This window comes from Canis lupus, chromosome 1 (genome assembly GCF_011100685.1).
Source record: "Canis lupus familiaris isolate Mischka breed German Shepherd chromosome 1, alternate assembly UU_Cfam_GSD_1.0, whole genome shotgun sequence".
NCBI classification, from domain to species: domain Eukaryota; kingdom Metazoa; phylum Chordata; class Mammalia; order Carnivora; family Canidae; genus Canis; species Canis lupus.
In genome coordinates, this window is record NC_049222.1 from 121,047,840 (window position 1) to 121,070,485 (window position 22,646).

The window sequence follows — 22,646 nt, forward strand, 5'->3', positions numbered from 1 at the left end:
ATGCGGGCGTGGGCGCACACGTGGGCACACAGGCACACGCACCCGCGGGTGGAGTCTCCTCTGGCTCATTCCGGGTCTTTAGTGCCTTTAAAACGAACTCCAGTTTAGGGAATCTCAGCGTCTGTGCCACCGGGGCCAGTCTGCGACCCAGCAGTGGCTGCGCAGGACCGAATCGGCGACCGGGACGTGGCGGCGTCGCGCTCCGAAGGCTGGACCAGAAGGACCAACAGAACCGAGGGGTGAGCGGGTGGTGCTCTTCCTCCCGGTGCGATGGGCCTGCAAATGCCTCCGAGGACCCCGCTGGCCGGTGTGGACGGGATGTGCGGAGCGGGCGGGGAGGTGGGATATTGAAGCTCATGGATATTCAGAGTAAAAGCTGGTTGCGGGATGATTCATAGAGGATGGCTTCATCTTAGTTTTTTTTAACCCAACAAAGCACCTGGAAGGTACTTGCACGTGGTCCAGGAAGAGCCGCGTCAAGCCAAGAACAATGGGTGTTAATATGACACGGCGCTGACATCACGCCAGGCACCGTTCCAGACGTTTTCCGTATATTAACGAGCCTGCCACGCTCACAACCATCCTACGCGGCAGATGCCGTCCCGGCCCTCATGTGGCAGAGGGGGAAGGAAAGCGCAGAGAGCTGAAGTCACTGGCCCAGGCTCACAGGGCACTTGCGGGAGAGTGAGGACGCAGAGCCAGGCCCTGGGCGCCACACTCCACGCAGACGACCCTCCCCTCCGCCTCCTGTGCCCACCAGGCGCTGCTTGCCTGGGAAGAGGCCGAGGCCGGCAACCCAGGGAGCTTCAGACTCACTTCCTACCCCTCAGCCGATGGATCCCAAGCCCCTGTTAGGTGTGAGTGTGCAGCACGCGTATCCACACGGATTATGTAAGTGCGTGCTGAGCGCCACTCAGTGATGTCTGAGTCCGTGTTTTGATTTTTTTTGCGGGGGAGGGGGTGCGGGCACGAACCAGGTGGGAGAGGCAGAGGGAGTATCTCAAGCAGACTCCCTGCTGAGCTCAGAGCCCCACGTGGGCTTGATCCCACGACCCCTGAGGTCAAGACCTGAGCCCAAGCCAAGAGTCGGTTGCTTAACGGGTTGAGCCACCCACACACCCCATTATCTGTTCCTTTTTATTTATTTATTTTTGAAGATTTCATTTATTTATTCATTCATGAAAGACACACGGCGGTGGGGGGGGCAGAGACACAGGCAGAGGGAGAAGCAGGCTCCATGCAGGGAGCCTGATGCAGGACTTGATCCCGGGACTCCAGGATCACGCCCTGGGCCAAAGGCAGACGCTCAACCACTGAGCCCCCCAGGCGTCCCCCCGTGTTTTGATTTTATGGTTTGATCGGTTGCCCAAGAGGCACTGTCCGGGTGCTGCAGACGCCCAAGGGAGACTTGACGGTGTGGACCCCGAGGACAGGCCAGGCGGCACACGGGGTGTTCTCCGCAGGTCTCACTGTGTCAAGTGGGAGGGAGGGGGTCCCGCGCCCGTGACCGGGTGGGCCTGCCGACCGCACTACACCACACTCGGTAGTGCTTGCTGTCACCTGAACACCACGCGTGGCTTTTTACTTTATCTTTTAATTTTTCTATCTATCTATCATCTATCTATCTATCTATCTATTTACTTACTTACTTATATTTACTTACTTAATTTATTTTTGGCTTTTTGCTTTATCTTTTAGTTTTTCTCTATATTTATTTATTTACTCTCTTTCTTTCTTTCTTCTTCTTTCTTTCTTTTTGGCTTTTTACTTTATTTATTTATTTTTAATTTATTTTTTTATTGGAGTTCAATTTGCCAACATACAGCATAACACCCAGTGCTCATCCACCAAGTTCCCCCCTCAGTGCCCGTCACCCAGTCTCCCCCACCCCCCTCCCTCCTCCCCTTCCCCTACCCCTTGTTCCTTTCCCAGAGTTAGGAGTCGCTCATGTTCTGTACCCTCACTGATATTTTCACTCATTTTCTCTCGTTTCCCCTTTATTCCCTTTCACTATTTTTATATTCCCCAAATGAATGAGACCCTATAATGTTTGTCCTTCTCTGATTGACTTACTTCACTCAGCTTAGAGCAGAACAAATTAGTCACGCTCGATTCCTGTTACTGATGTAGATGTTGTTGTCTTTCGATGTTTTTTATCCAAATTCACCTAAGCTTTGTGGGTGTATTTACACATGGTTGGTGAATTTGCCTTGTTTTCAGTTGCACAGAAGCTGAGTTTCTACAGGAACCGATGACAAGGGTAGAAACGTCCCAGGTGCATCCCCAGCCCCCACGTCCTTCCTGCTTGTCCCGCTGTGGCTGCGTCGGGCGTCTGCAGGGGCTCATCCCCGTTCTCTCCTGCCTGCCCTCTTCCCTCCTGGGGGGCCTGCAAGTCCTCTCCCTCCATCAGATCTTCCTCTGGGACGATCTCTAGAGCCCACTCCCCACGCTGTGTCTGACCTTCAGTAGACCTTAGCTTAGTGTTTTAAAATACATTAAACTGAGGGGGCGCCTGGGGGGCTTGACTGGTTGAGCATCTGCCTTGGGCTCAGGTCATGATCCCAGGGTCCTGGGTCCCTGCTCAGCGGGGAGTCTGCTTCTCCCTCTGCCCCTCCCCCTTCTCGCACTCTGTCTCTTTCTCTCTCTCTCTAATAAATAAAATCTTAAAAAATATAAAAATAAAATACATGAAATCGAGGGGATTGGAAAGACCACTTATGCTAACAAGGTGGTAGCTGGTGTAGGGTGCTGTGCATTTTTTAAAAAAGATTTTATTTATTTATTCATGAGAGAGCAGCAGAGACACAGGCAGAGGGAGAAGCAGGCTCCATGCAGGGAGCCCAATGCCTGACTCGATCCCGGGACCCCAGGATCACACCCTGGGCCGAAGGCAGATGCTCAACCGCAGAGGCACCCAGGTTTCCAATTTAAGAGGACATGCCAAATTCAACAGAAAAGAAAAATCTGAAGATGGCATTTCAGCCACCATCAGACGTGAAGATGACGGCATCTACCCGTCCATGTGTCACACGCCTTGACCTTTGGGGTGCTGGTGAGTGGGGAGATCCTAACCTGGCACAGCGGGCTGGCAACCTATTCCTGAGAGGTCCAGCGCCTACGCCAAGGCCGTCATCGGCTCCTGGCTTCTGGGCCTCGGCACGCCGCCTCATCCCCGGCCACTGTGGGGCTCGGCCGTTGTGTGCGGGCATGATGCTCCCTGCAAGTGTGTTTTCCCAACAATGGAATGAAGGGTTTGCAGACCGTGACCTGGTGCGACACCCGCGAGACCTGGACTGGCTGCCCTCGCCCCCGCGGATGATGCCCCGGGGTGGGAGTGGGCGTTTGTGCCCACTGGCAGTGACCAGCCTCCCTCCCACCGGTCGAGCCACCCCCCAGGCGTGTCGCTGATGAGTCCTCTGCACTGACCGGAGGGAAGGCTGACCCAACCCGCTTCATCACCAGGTCGGCGGGGAAACGTCTGGCTGCACAGAGGGGATGATTTGCCTCCAAACGCAGAGCCCGGTGCTGGGGACATAATGGGAATTTGTGACACTCGATGGAGAACTTGAGGCCCATAAACCCTTAGACAGTATGTAGTCGCTCATCTGTGACAGACATAATAGGGATAATCGTCACCTAATAAGTAATCCAGGGCTAATTAAATGTTACTAATACACGTTGCAAAGATTCTTTCTTCCCCTCTCCTACTCCTCCCGAGTGCCCTGCGTGAACGGGTGCACGAGAAGCTAGCTCCTGCGTGGGGAAAATGAGGAAAATAATGAAAAAGGGAAAAAAAAAAGTCCTGCCGCAATGGAGGTGAGAATGCTCGGTCCCTCACTCCCCAGAATCCCTTCCTGTACACGCGCAGGCAGGCTTGCTCGCTGGGCTGGGCGGCGGTGGGGCACAGTGGCCCCGACGTCTTGCACACTTACAGCCGGTGTGGCCAAGGCATCATGTGACCATATAAACCACAGCTGGAGGCCAGGAGCCTGGCTTGGTAGACCAGTCGGCCGCTGGCGGTGAGCGAGCCAACCGATGGAGGGCAGGGGGCGAGCCTCCCGGGGCCCGGGCCGTCGTCCAAAGAAGGGGCAGCGAGAGCCCCCCACACGATGCTCTCGGGGGACGGGACGCCAGCTGCGGAGGGACGTCCCCACGGGGTTCCGCCACTTGTCCTGACGCCAGAGCTTTGGCGTTGATTGTCTCCTACACGCGGTGTCCTCCTGCCCTGGCCTTACGTGCCTCGTTCCACTCCTTCCCTGTCTCAACTGCTGTGTGTTTTTTTTTTTTTTAAAGACAGAATGAGGACTCTTATATTTGCATTTTTATTATTTTTTAAAGATTTTATTTATTTATTCATGAGACACAGAAAGAAGCAGAAACACAAGCAGAGGGAGAAGCAGACTCCCTGCAGGGACCCTGATGCGGGACTCGATCCTGGGACCCCGGGGTCACCCCCTGAGTCGAAGGCAGACGCTCAATGGCTGAGCCACCCCGGCGTCCCATTTTTGCATTTTTAAAGCAATGTCTTGAAAGCCCGCACTCATCTACAGTCGCCTCTTCTCTTCTTGACCGTGCCGAGATAGGTAGGATCAGCACTGTGGTCCCGTCTCATAGATGGGGAGCCCTGAGCCTGAAGAGATACTGGGCTGTGGCAAAAGTCAGCCAGTTAGAGGCAGAGCCAGGGCTCAAACACCACCCTCCAGCACGTAGCCCACAGCCCTGGAAGCCAGGCAGCATCAGAGGCACCACCAGTGGAGGAGGCCATACCACCGTGTACGCAGTGCGCAGCCTGTGCAACCGTATGCAGCCCCCTGATTCGGCTGCTATGGACTTGAGCTGGGGTCAGACCGAGCCGCACCTCATTGGCCTGCTGCCTGCTACCCTCCATCCGACTACCCTCTTTTCCTTCGTAAGGTTTCTGCTCCTCAAAACCTGCTTGCAGTGGTTTTGGGGCTTGTCATATGGCTTTGGCTCTCACCGCACCTCGTTACCTGCACCCAGCCTGCTCGCTGGCAGTCCCCGCCTCTGCCCCCCAACATTTTCCTACTTTCATTCCTGACAAAGAGCTGGCCCAGTTCTTCTTTTGGGTCAGAAGTCACCTGCCCGTCTACGGGTGGTGGCATCTTGGGTAATCGTCCCTGACCCAGTGAACAGCGTCCAGGACTCGGGGTGGGACCGCCTGGTACAGAAGAGGGGGCATGCGCTTCCTGGGGGCTGAGATAGGGAGGCCCCACACCCTTCCTAGTGATCAGCCTGGACTGTTGCCTGTGGGGGACGGGGGAGCAGAGCCTCCTGTTGCCGGAAGTTGGCCCCGGGACTCCTTCCAAGGCTGAGGTCTGAAACCCTGAAGCCCGAACTATACCCCTTAGAAACACACAAAGGGGACAAGTCACCGTGTAGCTCATTTGCTGGAGTCTTCCCAGTGGAGCCGTCTACACTGCTGTTGGCCGGCGGCTGCAGGCAAGAGCTTTTCCGGCCCTAGCTGACGGCCATGTGGCCCTCACGGTTCTGCTGAGAGGCTCTGCCCAGATCAACTGGGGTGTGTCCCCGTGGGCCCGAGGGGCGTGGGTGCGCCCGACGGGCAAGCAGGTCACCTTGACAGAGGCGATGGAGGAAGGGGCTCTATGGATGTGGGGTCCGAAGGCCCGCGCTGTGACACTGGCAAACCAGGGGACCCTCCGGGCTGCGCTTTCAGCTGTCAAATGGGGCCGGTGACTCCGCTGCTGGGGCGAATTGGAAGGCGGAGCGGGTAGGTGCTTGTGAAAGCGGGGTGTGCGCAGATGCCCAGCCCAGGTGAGCGCGCGGGGTCACGGCCCGGGGTGCACCTGCCTGGGGGTGACCCTCTCCCGGAGTGACCTCCGCCCGCCTGGCCTGGGTCACTCCGGGTTTCTCCCAGGTGTGGCTTGGCCTCTCCGTCCTGTAGGGCAAACAGGGGTCTTCTCGGGGGAAGCCGGGGCGCTCGTCCGCCCTCCGCTCTCGGCCTTTACCTCCATTCTCAGGGGTCACGGCCCATGGCCAGTCACTGTCATCCTTCCCCTTAATTTTGTTCCTTTCCTGAGCCCTGCACCGAAGAAAGGGAGCCCCGCAGAGCTCCCACCCCTTCCTATGTACAGGAGCCCGTTTTATGACTATGTTTTAAAAACTATTGGTGCAGTGTACGATAACACAGATGTGTCTGCCTCACAAGAGAACCGTGAATTTGCACTTCTCTCTTCTCGGTGACAGCTCCATTACCCCATAGATAGTCTCTTCTTTGGCCCTGGGGGGAAAAAAAAGCAGGGGGGAGATGGTGTTTCTCTGGCCATTGTCCCTTGCGGAGGGGAGACGGGGTCAATAGTGCTGGCACCCGCTGTCCCTGGCAGGTTCCCCACTCCGGGTCCCGGGACCTGCCCTGCGCGCAGCCCCCTGGCGATGGAGGAGCCCGAGTCCGCACCCCCCCGAGCAGCGCTAAAGCCATCACGGGAGAGATACCTGTTTTCCTGCGGGCTTCGTGCGGGCATGTCCCTGCGTGGCGGCGACCGGGCAGCGGGAGGCTTCGTGGGCTGCCTTACTACACCCTCACCGGCCTGACCTCAGCTGACAACTGCATGGGGAGCAGTCATGGGGCCCAGAGCTCCAGCAGCCTCTGGAGCAGGAGGTGGAGGCCCGGTGGGAGGTGGAGGCCCGGCAGGTGGCGGAGGCCGGGCAAGAGGAGAGCTGGGAGCCCGAGGCAGGTGGACGCGCCCGTCATGGCCCGGCCCGTCTCGGGCTCGCAGGCAGAGCGCCTCCTGCTCAGGAGCGTGTCACGCTGTCATGCTGCCTCTTGCCTGCGTGTAAAGTGCTAAGGTGTGAGTTTAATTAGCATAGAACAAAATTTCCGACTCTCTAATAATAACACCTTGAATTTTTATGTTACCTGCTCTCCCAGGAGCTCAAAGCATGAGAAAGAAAATGCACCTCTTCATTTTGTCTCGTGGTGCTCCAGACACGGAGATCATATCCCCATTCCACAGAAGGGGAAGCCGAGGTGACGGGGTGGGTGGGGGCGGGGAGGGCTGCTCATGGCTCCTAGCCTAGTGGGCTTCCTTCGGTTCCGTGCAGAATGCGTGAGCTTACGTCGCTGGAAGAGGAGAGCACGGGACACAGCTAGGGCTGGGGTGCAAGTGCCTTCAGACAGGGGGGTGACCTCGTGGATGCAGAGGGCAGGCGCAGCAGTGTGCAGCAACAGAGCCTGCACAATCCGGAGCGGCCACCACCCAGGAGGGACTCCTGCCCCAGCTCCAGAGAAGCGTTGGTGTGTGAGCGTGCAAGCCCTGCAATGCCAGCTCTTCCCATATTTACATATACGTTGACCAAAGAGAGACAGAAAGAGAGAGAGAGAGAGAGAAGAAAAAAATCCCCACCTCTCTGTACCTAAAAAAGAAAAAAAGAGAGAGAGAAGAAAGAAATCCCTACTGCTCTGTACCTATAAAAGAAAAAGAGAGACAGACAGACAGAGAGAGAGAAGAAAAAATCCTACTCCTCTTTACCTAAAAAAGAGAAAAGGAGAGAACAAAAAAATTTCCACCTCTCTGTACGTAAAAGAAAGACAGAGAGAGGGAGGGAGGGAGAGAGAGAGAGAGAGAGAGAGAAAGAGAAAGAAAGAAGAAAGAAAGAAAGAAAGAAAGAAAGAAAGAAAGAAAGAAAAGAAGATAGGAAAAAAGAAAGAAGAAAGACAAAGAAGAAAGAAGAAAGAAAGAAGAAAGAAGAAAGAAAGAAAGAAAGAAAGAAAGAAAGAAAGAAAGAAAGAAAGAAATCCCCACCCCTCTGTACCTAAAAAAGAAAAAAGAGAGAAGAAAAAATCCCTATGGCTCCGTACCTATAAAAGAGAAAAAGGGAGAACAAAAAAATCTCCATCCCTCTGTACCTAAACAAACAAACAAGAAAAACCCAAACAAATAAACAAAAAAAATGGAGGGAGAGAGAGAGAGAAGAAAAAATCCCCACCCCTCTGTACCTAAAAAAAGAAAACAAAGAGAGATAGAGAAGAAAAAATCCTTACCACTCTGTACCTAAAAAAGAAAAAAAGAGATAGAAAAGGAAAAAATCCCTACCGCTCTGTACCTATAAAAGAGAAAAAGAGAGAGAGAAGAAAAAATCTCCATCTCTCTGAACCTAAACAAACAAACAAAAAAACACCAAACAAACAAACAAACAAAAAGGAGGGAGAGAGAGAAGAAAAAATCCCTACTGCTCTGTACCTAAAAAAGAAAGAGAGAGAGAGAGAGAGAGAGAGAAACCCCCCACCCCCTTGCCTACCGAGCATCCCACTAGGCGCAGCTCCCTGGCCTGCAGCCCGTGACCTCGGGTGGCCGCAGTGCGTGGGAAGCCCAGCGCCCTGGCTTGTACACGGAGGACGCGGGTGGGTCGGGAGACACGCGGAGTCGTGGGACAGGTGGAGGCCACGCTCTCACTTTATGACGTGACGGGTCCCTGCATCACGGGCATGGCAGCGACAAGGGAGAGGGAGGGGCCGAGGAAGCGGAAGGACCAGCACCCAGGCCTGCGGCCCGTTGCAGGAGGCGCGGGCCCAAGGTGTAGCTGGAGGCCCAGGGCCAAGAGCGCCGCGGCGCCTTTGTGGAGACAGCTGAGAGCTGAGAGCACAGCGCTCGCTTCCCTTTTTTGTATTTTGTGTGTTTCTCTCTCTTTTTTTTTTAAATTTTGTGTATTTACTCATGAGACACAGAGAGAGGTGCAGAGTCACAGGCAGAGGGAGAAGCAGGCTCCATGCGGGGAGCCCGACGCGGGACTCGATCCCGGGCCCTGGGCCGAAGGCGGACACTCAGCCACTGAGCCATCCGGGGCTCGCTTTGGACGGGGGACCTGGGAGAGAGGAGGAGGAGGGTTCGGGCGTGATGTCCCCAGGCCAAGACTGCACAGGCAGGGCGGGTGTGTGTGTGTGTGTGTGTGTGTGTGTCCCGTGGCCGGCCTGCTCTCCGGATTCAGCGCAAGCATCATAGCAACTGTGAGAACAGTTCGGTCTCCAGTGTGAGGTCGCCGACCTTTGGCCTGGCCAGCTGATGGCATGGATATAAATAAATGGCCACCGCCTCTCTTCTGTTGAAGAAAAAAAAAAAACTTCCCAAATAATATTATTAATATTAATATATTCCCATATAATAGCCATCCCTTAAAAGTGATTAATTTTGTCAAATAAAAATTTCATCAAAAAGTTACTCCTTAGGGGCGCCTGGGGGTGCTCAGTGGTTAAGCGTCTGCCTTCGGCTCAGGTCATGGTCCCGGGGTCCTGGGGTCGAGCCCCGTATAGCAGGTCCCTGCTCAGCGGAAAGTCTGCTTCTCCCTCTGCCTCTTCCCCTGCTCGTGCTCCCCTCCCCCCTTTCTCTCTCAAATAAATAAATAAAATCTTTTTTAAGAAAGTTCCTCCTTCGCCTTTATTTTTCTTTCATTGTTTGCTCCCTGGATGGGCCCTAGTCCACGGACTGCTGTTTGAGGACTGACCGCTGCTCAGACCCCAGAGGCAGGGAGCAGGGGTGGGGTGGGGGGGTTACACGGCGGCACCAAGCACCAAGCAGGCGGTGCTTCCGTGAGCGTGGAGGGACCCGGGGCGCTGAGACACGCCGCCAAGCGGGGTGGGACGCAGAGGCTGGGCCCTGAGACTTGGGGGATGTCGGGGGTCAAAGGCGTGAGGGAAGAGGGCAGGACACCAAGGAGCGGCAGGGGCGGGGTGGGGAGGGCACGGCCGCAGAGAGGGGGCCCCGGAGACCAGAGCCCGAGTGCTGGATGCGCATCCTGGACGCGGGCCCCCATCCTTTCCATGTCAGGGGCAGGAGCCCAAGGTCCCCCGTCCCTCCCGGGGATAAAGGCTGATGCTCCAGGTAGAACGACCGTCACCCCTCCCTGGACACAGGCAGCAGGCAGCCAAGCGGAGCCAGGTGGCCGTGGGGACGACGCGGGCCCCCAGCGGCTCCGGGACCTCGCGCATCCACAACCCGAGCAGCCTGCCGAGTGGGTCCCCTCCAGGGCCCTGGGTCTCTGCCTTGAACCCCGGCTCTGACGTCGACGAAGTTTCTCCAGGCGCATGGGCCAGTCTTGCACGGGGATGAGGAGGGACGGCGAGGGACACGTGCCCTTCTCTCACGCGCAGCACCTGCTTCCCGGGGATCGCGCGTTCCTGCATCTGGAACGTGGGTCTCTCTGGAAGTCCCGCTCCCAGGCTCCCATGAGCCCCCTGGCTGCAGTTCCACTTGGACCCGGGCTTGCCATTAAATGCGATGAGGAGCTCGGGCCATTTATCACAGTGACTCCAGTGCCTGAATCGGGGAGGAAATGGTCAGTGCTCCAAATCGGAGCTGCGTCTCCCTGCCAGGAAGCGAGCCCGGCTCGCCCTGCTGGATTTCTGGGCCGAGTCCCCATCCGTTTGTAAAACTGAATGCGGCTCATTGAGCTTCTCTTTTGGATCTTAGCCACGAGGGGGTTGAATTTTGCTGGTGTGCACACTCCTTCGCTCATCTCATTAAGTGTTTGCTAAACTCTTCCGACGTCCCGGGCCCCGTTGTAGGCCCCGTTGTAGGAGAGAGAGAGAGATCGGATGACATCCGTGCCTCATGCTGTAGGGCAGAGGACAAACATGCACCGAAGATGAAGTCATTTCGGAAAGGAAAAATAGATGCTTAGAAGAAAATAAAAAGAGGCTCACGTGATAGACAGTGGCTGGGTTTCTTCGGACGGAGGTCACAGAAGGTCCCCTCCAAGGCGATGGCATCTGAGTGGATCTGAATCCACTCAAGGCTGAGAGTCTGGGAGAAGATTCTTCTCAGCAGAGATAACAGCGAGCGCCAAGTCGTTCGGGGAGGGATGAGCTTGACATGTTAGAGGAACGAAAAAGTAGACCGTCGAGGCTGGAAGGAAGTGAGCAGGGAAGGAGCAGCGGACGATGAGTTTGGAAAGAGGCAGAAACAAGATAATGCGGAACCTTCCTGGTGATGGTGAGGATCGGGGATTGTGTCATCACCGTGAAGGAACCCACTGGAAGGTTTTAAGCTACAGGGTGTATCAGGCAGGATGGGGCCCGTTGTGCTGTCGTAACAAACGACCCTAAACTTGTACAGACTTGAAGTCATTTCTCCCTTGGCTACATGGACATCCGAAGTCATGAGAGGCAACTGCTCCTCGCCGTGCTCATTAGAGGCCCAGGCTCACAGACAACCCCCCGTCTGGAACGTAGCTGACCCCGGGTCATGAGGAAGGGCAGACTGCAAATATCTGACGTCGTCTTTTTTTTTTTTTTAATAAATTTATTTTTTATTGGTGTTCAATTTGCCAACATATAGAATAACTTCTGAAGGTATCTGCCCTGGGAAGGCCAGCGCGGGGAACTTCCATCACATTCCGGTGACAAAGTAAGTCGCACAAGCTTGTCTTCTCTCAGAAACGTTTGCTGGTGGCCTCGATGATTATCACCCAGGGCACCTGCTGGTAGAGGGAGAGCCCAGGCCCAGCGATAGTCCCCAGTGTCCTCGTAATCATGGACTCCACATTCGGACAGGCACCCAGTTAGAGTCATTTCCCCCCAAACAAGACTAACCTAGCTTTTGTGTTCGATATTTTTAATTTTATTTGTATTTATTTTATTTGTATTTATTTTTTACTTTTTTTTACATTTTTTTAGTTAATAAATTTATTTTTTATTGGTGTCCAACTTGCCAACATATTTTTACATTTTTTTTAATTTAAATTCAATTTGCCAACATATAGTCTAACACCCAGTGCTCATCCCATCGTGTGCCCTCCTCAGTGCCCGTCCCCCAGTCCCCCCGTCCCCCCGCCCTCCTCTCCTTCCACAACTCTTTATTTGTTTCCAGAGTTAGGAGTCTCTCATGGTTTGTCTCCTTCTCTAATTTTTCCCCACTCAGTCCTTTCCCTTATGATCCTTTTCACTCTTTCTTGTGTTCCCCGTATGAGTGAGGCCATAGGATGATTGTCCTTCTCTGATGGTGTTTGATTGCTTAGTGCCGTAGTAGAGGCTGCCGTCGTTGCTCTAACTTTTCCCAAAAAAAGTCGGGATAGGGTTTTGAGAAAAGTAGTTGTCGGGGATCTCGCTCAGTGCAAGGTTTGGACTTGGACGTGACTCTGTTCCCTGCGGTTGAGCACCAGCACGCTGCGCATCCCCACAGTGGCCTGCCCAAGGCGTTGGCCTCTACTGGGTCAGCCTGACAACGGTAAACACCGGGCGACCCTGCTTCCATGGAGAGTCCAGGGATGGGCCAGCTGTTCCCAGAGAGGCCCCAGCTTCTCCCTTACGGTCAGGGTCACTCCTCCAGAGGCACAAGGCTGCAGCCCCTGTGATGTTTACCGTATGCATGTCCCTTCTCCTGGGGGCACCCCTGAGGACAGACACAGCCTGGCTTGGGTGGCCTCTGCATGGGCTCCACCCCTGTCTCTCTGAGGCCCTCTGCAGACCTCTGGGTATGATGGGAGCACCAAGGAATCTCAGCCCTCCACTCCGACTGCTCATTGACTGCACTCCAGAGTGAGTGGCCTTCCACGGGGGGAAGGGCCTGGCTGCCCTGACCCCTCTGTCCTCACACCTTCCCTGAGACCCTCATTCCAGCCCACCCCCAAGCCTCATCCTCATCCGCAGCCTCCCTCCTGGCTGCTCTGACTTGCTTGGACTTGACCCTGGGCTGTGCATATATTAACTTGAGGGTTTTCTCCTAGATGCTCTCCCCTTGCGGCAAGGCCACGCCTCTTGTCTGTAGGACCTAAAGCAACCCTGGCTCCTCTTTCTCTCGCCTTCCTGTGGCCTGCGGTCAATCCTGAGCATTCACCGTGAACTCAAGAAAGCCTCATTGATTTGCATTGTTTTGTGAGGTTGCAAAAAGGTCATGGGGTTGGGTCTACACAGGCGGCGTTGCGTGGGGAGGAACATCACCCTCTGTGAGGCTTCGGGGAGAAAGATGCCCTTGACTCAACGCGGGTGTGGGGACGATGCCTGGGCTCACCTGCCAGATTCGCACCGACCTGCCAGGTGACCCCGAGCTACTCCCTTCCTCAACTCCCCTCCTGAACGAGGCGGGGCTTCCAGACAAGAGCTGTGTTTGCAGAGGGGGGTCATGGAGCCCAGCCGTCTTAACCCTGACACTTGACGCCCCTCCTCCCAAGAGTCAAAGCGCTGCAGACGAGGAGCAGGCCAGGCTGTGTTTCAATAAAACTTTATTTACAAAAACGAATTAGGGGCAGATGTAGTTTACTGACCCCTGTCTTAGGCCTTTGGATATTCCTGTGAGTCCGCAGGGCCTGTGGAGCGAGGGGCAGGAGGTCAGTCAGGCCTGCCGAGCGTGCTGGGGACAGACAGGGAAGCATTACCTCTAGATTCCCATGGTCGTTCCTTGCCACCTCTTCCCGCCAAGCCCAACGTGCCTCCTGACCCCTGAGTGGGGGTACCTGCCCGATGTCCCCCGGGAGTGGAGGACGCGTTCCCCCAGCAACAGGTGGAGGCCCTGGCCCACGGCCTCGGCAGGCTCCCTTCCATGATTCCCTCGGCCCTTCCTAGGTGGGGGCATCCAGCCTTGGTCTGGGGGGCAGGCCTGGACCTCTGGCCCCCGAACAGGATGCCCCGGAGGGCCCTCGTGTGTTCGGAGCCCCCCGGAGGTGAGCGGGTGTCTTCTTCCAGGAGGGCTTGGCGGCCCAGCCTCCTCCTTGCCACACATAGGGGCCCGACAGTGCTCCACGTCCAGCGTCCCAGGGACCCCAAGCTGCGCGCCCTCCAGCCACCCACAAGGGGTGGAGACACCGGGGAGGGAAGGGGCGCCAGACACGGCTGCCCTATCCGGTCTCCCTACCCTCAACCCTGGCGTCCCGGACTGAGTCGGGCCAGTGCTGCCCGCGTGGGCTCTGTTCCTTGGTGACCAAGGTGTGAGTCCCCCCCTCCTGGGAGCCAACAAGAGACGGACTACATAGCCTTACTCTTACCAGGCACGCGGCATTTTGAGCAAAGGCTTGGGGTCATCTTACCCACCTTGTTCACGTCTGATCTTCTAGCACGAGGATGCTAGAAGCATCCTCTAATACGGAGCACAAGGTCTGAGCTAACACGGGAGACACGATGCGGGCAGGACAAGGCCCCGGCCTCCCTGGGCCAGTGGCCCCCGGTCTGAGGACCAGCAAGGACAAGGCTGGGGTGCTGGCTCTTCCTTCAGAGCCTTTGTCCCCCCCTTTGCTCTCACTCCCTGAGCCTCTGGGAGAGTACCTTTGGTTTCTTCTTGCCTTCCTGGTCCTAAAGATGCTGGGAGGCCTTGTCCACTTGTCACGAGTATTTCCTGAGGAGCTCTTTCTTGGGTCAGGCACTGAGGGAGCCCAAAGCCTTCCTGGAGGAGGTGGCATCCGGCCTGGCCTGGAAGGTACAGGTTTACTTTCTGTGAGCTGCCAAAAGCCTCCTCAGCTCCTCCGAGTGCCGAAAACCAAGGCCTGCTGGTTGTGGGGGGGGTTGGCCCTCCAGGCAAGGTGCTGGTCCTTCAGCCTTGGCCATTCGCAGGACACCTGCCTGGGCTTCCCCTGGTCCACAATCCAGAAACAAGTGAGCGACGGGGGCCACGGAGAAGAATGGCTGTTTGGCACCTGCTAAGATTAGAGGGAGCCACAGGGTTGGGGTGTCCCGGAGGAGAGGTCTCTGCTCCCCTGGTGGGCAGCCCGGAAAGCCTAGTCTTGGGACTCTGGCACCAGGCGCGCTTCCCCCTTGGCCTCCTGAGGCCCCCAGCTCCTGAGCCGGGCCTTCCCCCACACTCAGACCTCAGCGTGGCCATGCGAGGGTCACACCGCTCACAGGTTGCAAACCCACCCTCCCTCCCTCAGTGTCTCAACTGGAAATGAGAGCCTTGTTCTAGAAAAGCTTCCTCAAAAAGTTTCCCCCCCCTTTTCATTTGTGTTCTGCTTTAATAAACTGTGCACAGCAAATATCTAGTGTGCATCTACCCTGCGCGTGTGAGGCAAGGTGCTTCATTCATAGTCCTGGCCCAGTGGGGCTCAGGTCCATTCATTCTCTCAACGGACACACTCCAGCCCCCGTCTAGCCACTGGGGATACAGCGATGAGCAGAGTGTGCGGGCCCCTACCCTCCCATGCTGGTGCGGAAGACAGAGGCTCAGTAAACAAAGAAGTGAGATCCCCTTGTGCCCCCGCCGCTCCCCGAGAGTCGCGGCAGAGGCTAACGAGGACCCCACCTTTATGCCCTCAACCAGGCCAGATGCTTTCATTGGACTTCACATGCTCTCAAATGTAATAGGAAAGCAATTGCTTGTTTTTAATTATAAAGGGATAATTTATCCCGAATACGCCTTTTCGAAGAATGCTGCCCTTCCCCACAGTCACTCATGTGCCCCAACCTCCATTTGACACTCATTAGGGTAAATGTGCCAAGGAAGAAATGTGCTGTTCTCTCAAAGGGGAAACTGAGGCTGCAGGCGGGGACCTGCCCTCTCCTGACCTCCAGCTGGACTTGCTGCCGACGCGCCTCACTGGGCGGCTTGAGGAGGGCCGCGCTGGTCTGGTGCCCTGCCTGGGCCTGGGGAGCGCGGGAAGGGCGGGCCCTGGTGGGGTGAATCTGCAAGGATTTGGTGGATCCTGCAAAGTGGGTGGCCTGGGTCAGGTCGGCCCAGCTAATTGAGCATTTTTTGTCTTGTTTGGCTTTTGTGTGCTTTTGTTTATTTTTGCCTTAACAGCACAGACTGACTTTTGATGTTGCCCAATGGCTGACTTTCTTTCTCCTTACCAGTCTCAGTTCACTCTGCTCTGGTCTGGAAATCATTTCTTTGGCTTTTCCCTCCATGGACTCCCAAGTTTCAGCAACAGCTGAATTGCAAAGAACCCTAACTGAGAGGTCTTCTCCAGAACACCAGGGCGGGGGCGTGTGCGAGGGGTGTAGCCCAGGGGCTCAGCCCTGCTGAGTCTGTGCAGGGCCAAACATCTGCTTAGAGATGGAAACCACCAGCTGGTTAGCTTCATGTAGAGAGAAATAACCCTAGGTACTCACGAGGTTTTATTTGGGAGTACAGAGAGCCTTCCATTTACCCAGCTGTCTTATAAAATTTGATAAAAGCGGAAAGATGTTCAGCTAATAAATTGAATTCCAAACTCTGGAGCTCAGTGTGTAGACTGACTTTCAGGAAGTAGAAAGGTCCACCCAGGTGTGTCACCATAGACAGTGAATGCTAAGACACCTGACCGACGTGCCTAGAGAACCTGCCAGTACAAGGGCGTTGTGCTTGGTGCCTGGCTCCGGTTCTTCCCCAGAACTGGGTATCGTCTACCTGGCAGTGGGACCTGGTGTGGCAACAGACACCCCCAAAAAGGCCATGTGATATGAGCTGCCACGTGAGGCTGCTGTGCTCCAGGCCAACGTCTCTGGGGTGTGTGGTTGGGAAGCAGTGGGACAGACTCCTCTGCACAGAGAAGCAGTAACTTAAACCAGAGGCTAAGTAGGCAGACAAAGCTGTTGTAGGCAGAGGAGACAGTGTGAGCAAAGGCCTGGAGGCAAGATAAAATTTAGTACTTTTAGAGGATGAAAAGAGTTCAGTGTTTCTGGAGTACAACAGGTAGTATGGGTGGTGACTGAGGTCATCCTAAGGGGGTTGGTGAGTCCCACCATGAGCGTTCTTAAAAACATGTTAAGGATGGTGGGACGCTGCAACAGTGACTAAGCATGAGATCGGCAAGGTCAAATATGCGTCAGGGAAGGTGATTCTGGCTGCAATGTAGAGGCATATTAGATATATTGGAAGGTAGCAATATGGACGCATTATGTTGATCAAGGGAGAGGAAATGATGGCAAAGACAAGGGTCATGGAAGTGGAAATGGCCAGGATGGATAGATGTGGGAATGCACGCAATCTGGTGATTGGTCAGACAATGACTGTTCTGGAGAGCTGGGATGGCCTCTGGTCATTGATCTCTAGACAAAGAACCCAAGGCAGATGAAGATGGGGAGAGAACAGGTGCAGGTGAACCTTGCAGATACTCAGAAGATATTCAAAATAGATGCCCAGAAGATTCAGATTTGAGCCCGTATTTGAAGTCAAAGGAGAGGTCAAGCTTGCTAACAGAGTATGTAAAGTGAAAAAGAAAAAAAAAAAAAGAGGGATCCCTGGGTGGCGCAGCGGTTTAGCGCCTGCCTTTGGCCCAGGGCGCGATCCTGGAGATCCGGGATCGAATCCCACGTCAGGCTCCCGGTGCATGGAGCCTGCTTCTCCCTCTGCCTGTGGCTCTGCCTCTCTCTCTCTCACTGTGTGCCTATCATGAATAAATAAAAATTTAAAAAAAAAAAAAAAAAAAAGAAATTCCAAGGAAAATACATATTTAATGTCAAAATCATGAGAAATAAGTCTATGAAGGAACCCAAAAAGGAATGGCCAGAGAGACTGCAAAAACTCAAGAGGATATGATTATTTTGAAAGTCAAACTAAAAAGTGACTATGCCCTTGTACTGGAGGAAGAAAATCAAGTAAGCCAAGAACTGAAAAGAATCCTTTGTCTGCGAGTATTTGGACAATTTTGGTCAGAGGGTTCCCTTGCGATGGAGGGAACAGAAGTCCAAATGAAATGAGTTAAAGAGTAAATGTTGGGGGGAGTAGGGACAGCAAGTATAGACCACTCTTCTAGAAACTTGACTGGTTAGGAGGGTAAGAAGGTGCTTGAGGCTATAAGGGAATTTTCTTTATTAAGTGGAGGGAGATTGAAATATGTTTAAACGCTGAAAGGAAGGGATAGAAAGGAGCAAATCCATGAAGCTGTTCTTGGGGAGCGGGAGTAGAAGAAATGAAAGTGGAATGGAGGAAAAGTGAGGAGATCCATCTCCCATACAAGAGGGAAGGCTTTTCCACTGTTATGGGAGAGACAGGTAGAGGGGAGGAGATTGGAAAACCATAAAGAAGTTTTAAAATACTCAACTGGGGTAATTTCCTCTTCTTGAGGGAAAACTGGGTGAGAAAACTCAGAAGAGTGGTACACAGTGTGGAAGGTTCAGCTGAGCCTGGAGATGTTGTGAATGCAGGGCCTCCATCTTGCAGAAGGGTGTGATTTTTCTCCAGCATGGCCCATAAACCCAGAGTGGAAGTAAAGGGGGGGAATATGGATTAACTCAAAATTGGGATTCTGTGAGGGTGGGATGTGGACAATGAAAAGAGAAGTGACATGGAGGGCAATCACATGAGGATGAGTGAAACAAGAGAACATGCAGAGCAGATGAAAAAACAAAGCAGAAGGAATGGCTAGGAAGAAAGACAGTATTGGCATCCAGGTCCCAGAAATCCCAATAAAATAGGGAAAAAAATGTATAAATGAGAAAATGTGCAAGAGAACTAGGACAGCACTCTGGGCCTGAGAATGTGATACTTCTAGCATTTAAGATTGAGAAAGTCGGAGTTTTGAGGTAAGGGTATAGTCTACCTGGATGTGACCATTCACCAGGATGGCTGAAGTGTGTGGCATGAAGGTCACTGGACCCTAGTAGGTGGATCAGTCAACTGTGAGTGATGGGTAACAGGTCATCCATGTGAAGGCTGAGATCACCCCCAATGGCAACAATGGGTAGGGGGTAGAGGAAGACACTAACTCCGTTCTTGTGGTGCTTGATGAGTGAGAAAAATACCCAGGTGATGGGTAAGTGCCAGGGCTTTCAATAGGTTGAGGGTAGCAAAACCAGGAGGTGCTTATCTTCAGGGATAACTCCCGATCCTACTCTACAATGGTGAAGAAGAATGGACAGTTGCCACCCTAGAGGACTGCAAAGGAAGCTTCTCCCCTGAGTGTGTCATTAAGACCACAGCTTCAATTACAGAACAAAGATATTGAAGCAATAAGGGAAATTTAGGGGAGGGGGTTGTTTATCAAGGAATAGGGATTCCTTATAAATTTGGAAAGGAAACGGACACCAGTGATGCAGTCTGGGAAAAGTAGGCTTAGTGGGAATGGGGGGACCTGGAGTCTAGAAGACTGGAGGTTAGGGATAGCAAGGATGGAGGTGTGGTATCGTCAGCATGCACCCTAGAGGTGCCCCTGAGGAGAAGTGTGCTAACCCCTGAGAGCCATTTAGCAGACAAAGCGGGACTCATCAGTTCATTGGATTCTCACTAAATGTCGTAAACACTCTGCTGTGTCTGGAGGCGTCCAGCCTGGGAAGCCCAGTGCCCTCGAGTCCTGGTCCAGTGGCAGCTTCCTGGGACCAGCCAGGAGCTAGGTTGTGCCATGGTGGGCCTGGGTTGTCATAGGACGGCAGAGATCCCACAACGGCTGCTTCTGTGAAGCTTGCACTCCGCTACTGTCAATCCAAGTTTCTACCAGGAAACTTGCTCCATGTCGTATGATGGGTAAATGATTTTTTTCTTAAATTAGGATTTGACAGAGTAATTGTAAAATTGATATTGTGCTTAAAAACCCTTTCTTCGAGCTTATAAAATGACATTAGAGAGAAATTTTCTCAGCAGAGATTTTTATAAGACATAGCATATTGAACTGTATTTAAACATATTGAATGTGTATAAATTATCACGAGTAAAAAAAGGGGGGAAAAGGACAGTTGTTTTATTTCCAAAAGATTTAAATGACTTCAATGACTTTCACAGCAAGACCTCAATTTAAACGGCTAATATTTGGATAACAGGTCTGTGTCTCTTAGGGTGGGGCATCTCAACTCTCAGGAAAAGAACACAAGAGCTGGTGGGGCTTATATTCCAAGCCCCAGGTATGAGATTAAAAAATAATAAAACAAAACAAAACTTCCAGAATTACCACAGTGTTTCTTTTTTTTTTTTCTAAGAAATACACTCATTCTAAGACCTTGAACTCTAATTTATTGAATTTCTGGTTCCTAGAGTTCAGTGTATGATAGTTCCAGCAAAGCTCTGATAAACTGAACTAAATCCTATTTTCAAGTGACCAAAGTAGAATTCAGCATAAAAAGGCTTTAGACTAATTCTTAAGAAAGAAGTGAATAAGATCAATATGGTAGACAGAATAACTCATTTGCTGATGTGATGGCTGAGGGGGTAAGGTCCTTCCCCTCTTTCTCTGTGATCTACCTGAGGGGGCACTGTGGAGAGGCAGCAGCAGGGCTAGGTCTAATGATTTTACTTTTCTCAAGCTATGGTTTTCCTACCTGTATCCTATGTTGACACAGACCCATCCTCTACTCCCTCCCACTATTCACATGCTGGGCTCATGTGTTACTGTTACATGAAAAGCACACAGGATGGATAGACATGAATGTAAGGATGGATGGATGGACGTAAGGATGGATGGATGTAAGGATGGATGGATGGATGGACTAAGGATGGATGGATGGATGTAAGGATGTAAGGATGGATGGATGGATGGATGGGTGGATGGATGGATGTAAGGATGGATGGATGGATGTAAGGATGGATGGATGGACTAAGGATGGATGGATGGATGTAAGGATGTAAGGATGGATGTATGGATGTAAGGATGTATGGATGTAAGGATGTATGGATGTAAGGATGGATGGATGTAAGGATGGATATAAGGATGGATGGATGGATGTAAGGATGGGTGGATGGACATAAGGATGGATGGATGGATGGATAGACAAATGAATGAAATGGTGAGTAGGTGGATGATAGGAAGGAAGGCAGGCAGGCAGAAAGAGAGAGAGAGAGAGAGAGAAGATGAAAGAAGAAAGCAAGGGAGAAATTTACCCTGAAATCTTTCCACCTTCAGGTCAATGTCAGTCTATAATACCCATGAGCACCTGCTGAGAACGTGCTAAGAGGCTGTTCCACCAGCGAAATTCCCACTGACTCCCTACTAGACTCAAGTTGTAAAGTCCAGGCTGAGAGGGAGCTCCTTCTCCCTCTGCACCCACAGTGCAGATGCAGAGAACCCAGGTTTGTCTGCCAAATCTCAGAGTCCGGGACAGAGTCCCACCCTGTGAAGCCCCCTCATTGTTACCACCCTCCTTATACCCCCTTCCTCCAATACGTCATAAGTATTAGGCTTAAGAGCCATCTAAGGTGCTGAAGGGGGAGTAAAGTCCCAGAACCCATAACTGGGCTGCCACTACGAAGGTGTTAAACAAAGGCTCGCACCCCTTTTCAGACGGCTGAGACACACTGGACAAGGAGTCAAGTTAGAAAGGTTGAGGACATTAAAGTTCCAGAATCCATTTCTCCTCCTTGTGCTTATCTGCTCACCTCCCCTTCCTCTCCTTTGCCTCTTTCCCCAAATCCCTCACTGGGAGAGGAAGGACCCCCGGCCTGACCCTGTCAGAATCTCGGATCCCCCCCACCACGCCTTCCCTAACACCTCTTCCACCTCCTTCTCCGTCAGCCAGAACCCGTGCAAATGACACTTGGAGCTCCACCTTCCCTGGCACGTTGGATGAGGAAATGACTAGAAACCTGACAGTCTATCACTACCAGGGAGTGACAATTTAAAAAAAAAAAAATTCCAGTTATGAGTGTAAGTTTAAAAATGTAACTAAAAGCCTTCATCAAAGTTTAAAGAGCTTCTTGCGCTTTTAGCATTTGCTTATTCTGATTTATTGACAATGACACACCTAGGAACAGTCATCTCTGCTGAGGCAGTGAAGTAATGGACTTTAGGGGGAGAGAGAAAAAGAGGGGGGGGGAAGGAAAAAAAAAAGAGAAGGTGCAGCTCACAGAAGAGAGGCCGCTGATTACAGCCCACTAATTTGTTATGCACTCCGGCAAATCAGCGGTGATTCATATGACAAATAAGGAGAAAAAATTAACAGCTGTCATGTTGTGATGTGTTAATTTCCTGACAGTCTCTGCACTGAAGCCAATTACTGATTTAAGGGCAGGGAGAGAGAGCCCTGTTCAAGCTTCTAATTAGGCTTCTTCAAGACTAAAAGGATAAAAGCAAAAATAAGAGCAAGAGAATGAGGCAGGTAGCTGGGCTCCACGAAGCTCACATGCTTTTAAAGCCCCAGTTAAATAGCTTTAAGCTTAAGTGTGTTTAAGATAAGAATTTAGAAACATTTATTCACTTTTATCCCTGACCTGGTGGTTTAGGCTTTTGTGGAGTAATTGGGAGCCGAGCGAGGCCCAGGGCTCTTGTTGCCCTCTTTCTGCACGAGTCCAGCCTCTCAGACGTAATCTACTAATAATACCTTTGTTTAGTCGTGTCAACAGCCATACATCACCATGGCAGACAAAGGGCGGTGGGCGCCTACCCGCTTTCTGCTCAGGGATCCAGCCGGACGCATGTGGTCTGCGGCTGTGCCTCCATTGAGCCATGGGGTCCTGTTGGCGCTGGGCTCGAATGAGAGGGTCTGGACGGGGGCGTGGGGTCATTGGGGTCTTCACGCTTAGATGTCAAGGTGGCCTCCCCAGACCCAAGGGAAGGGAGGACTTGGACATTATCGGCTTGACGTGGGCTCCTTCCAACATACCGTCTCGCTTGCCCCCAGTTACTTTATTTATCATCCCTCATGGATCCACTTATCTGGTGTACGAGCAGACCCACTCTAAGGACGTCTACAGCTAAGGGTCTTTCATAGGAAGAGTTAGGGGTAGTGGCTCAGCACACCAGGGCTCAGCCCAGCCCTCCACAGCTGAAGCTCCTCTTCTGTACCAATCGTTATGATCCATCAGAGAAATGGGACGTTGAGAGACCAAGCGCCTCCGAGCACGACC

At 52.8% G+C, this 22,646-nt stretch overlaps 1 long non-coding RNA gene across 2 annotated transcripts; it reads left to right on the top strand.

Moving 5' to 3' along the window:
* Nucleotides 1-531: 531 nt before the first annotated feature.
* Nucleotides 532-3,679, top strand: LOC111090841. 2 transcript variants are annotated; one of them, XR_005353238.1, is made up of 3 exons: nucleotides 532-891; nucleotides 2,871-3,052; nucleotides 3,463-3,679. It is a non-coding gene; the product is annotated as an uncharacterized LOC111090841 (long non-coding RNA). The 2 variants fall into 2 exon arrangements; XR_005353237.1 differs by lacking the exon at nucleotides 532-891 and having other exon boundaries at nucleotides 2,680-3,052.
* The last annotated feature ends 18,967 nt before the right edge of the window (nucleotides 3,680-22,646 follow it).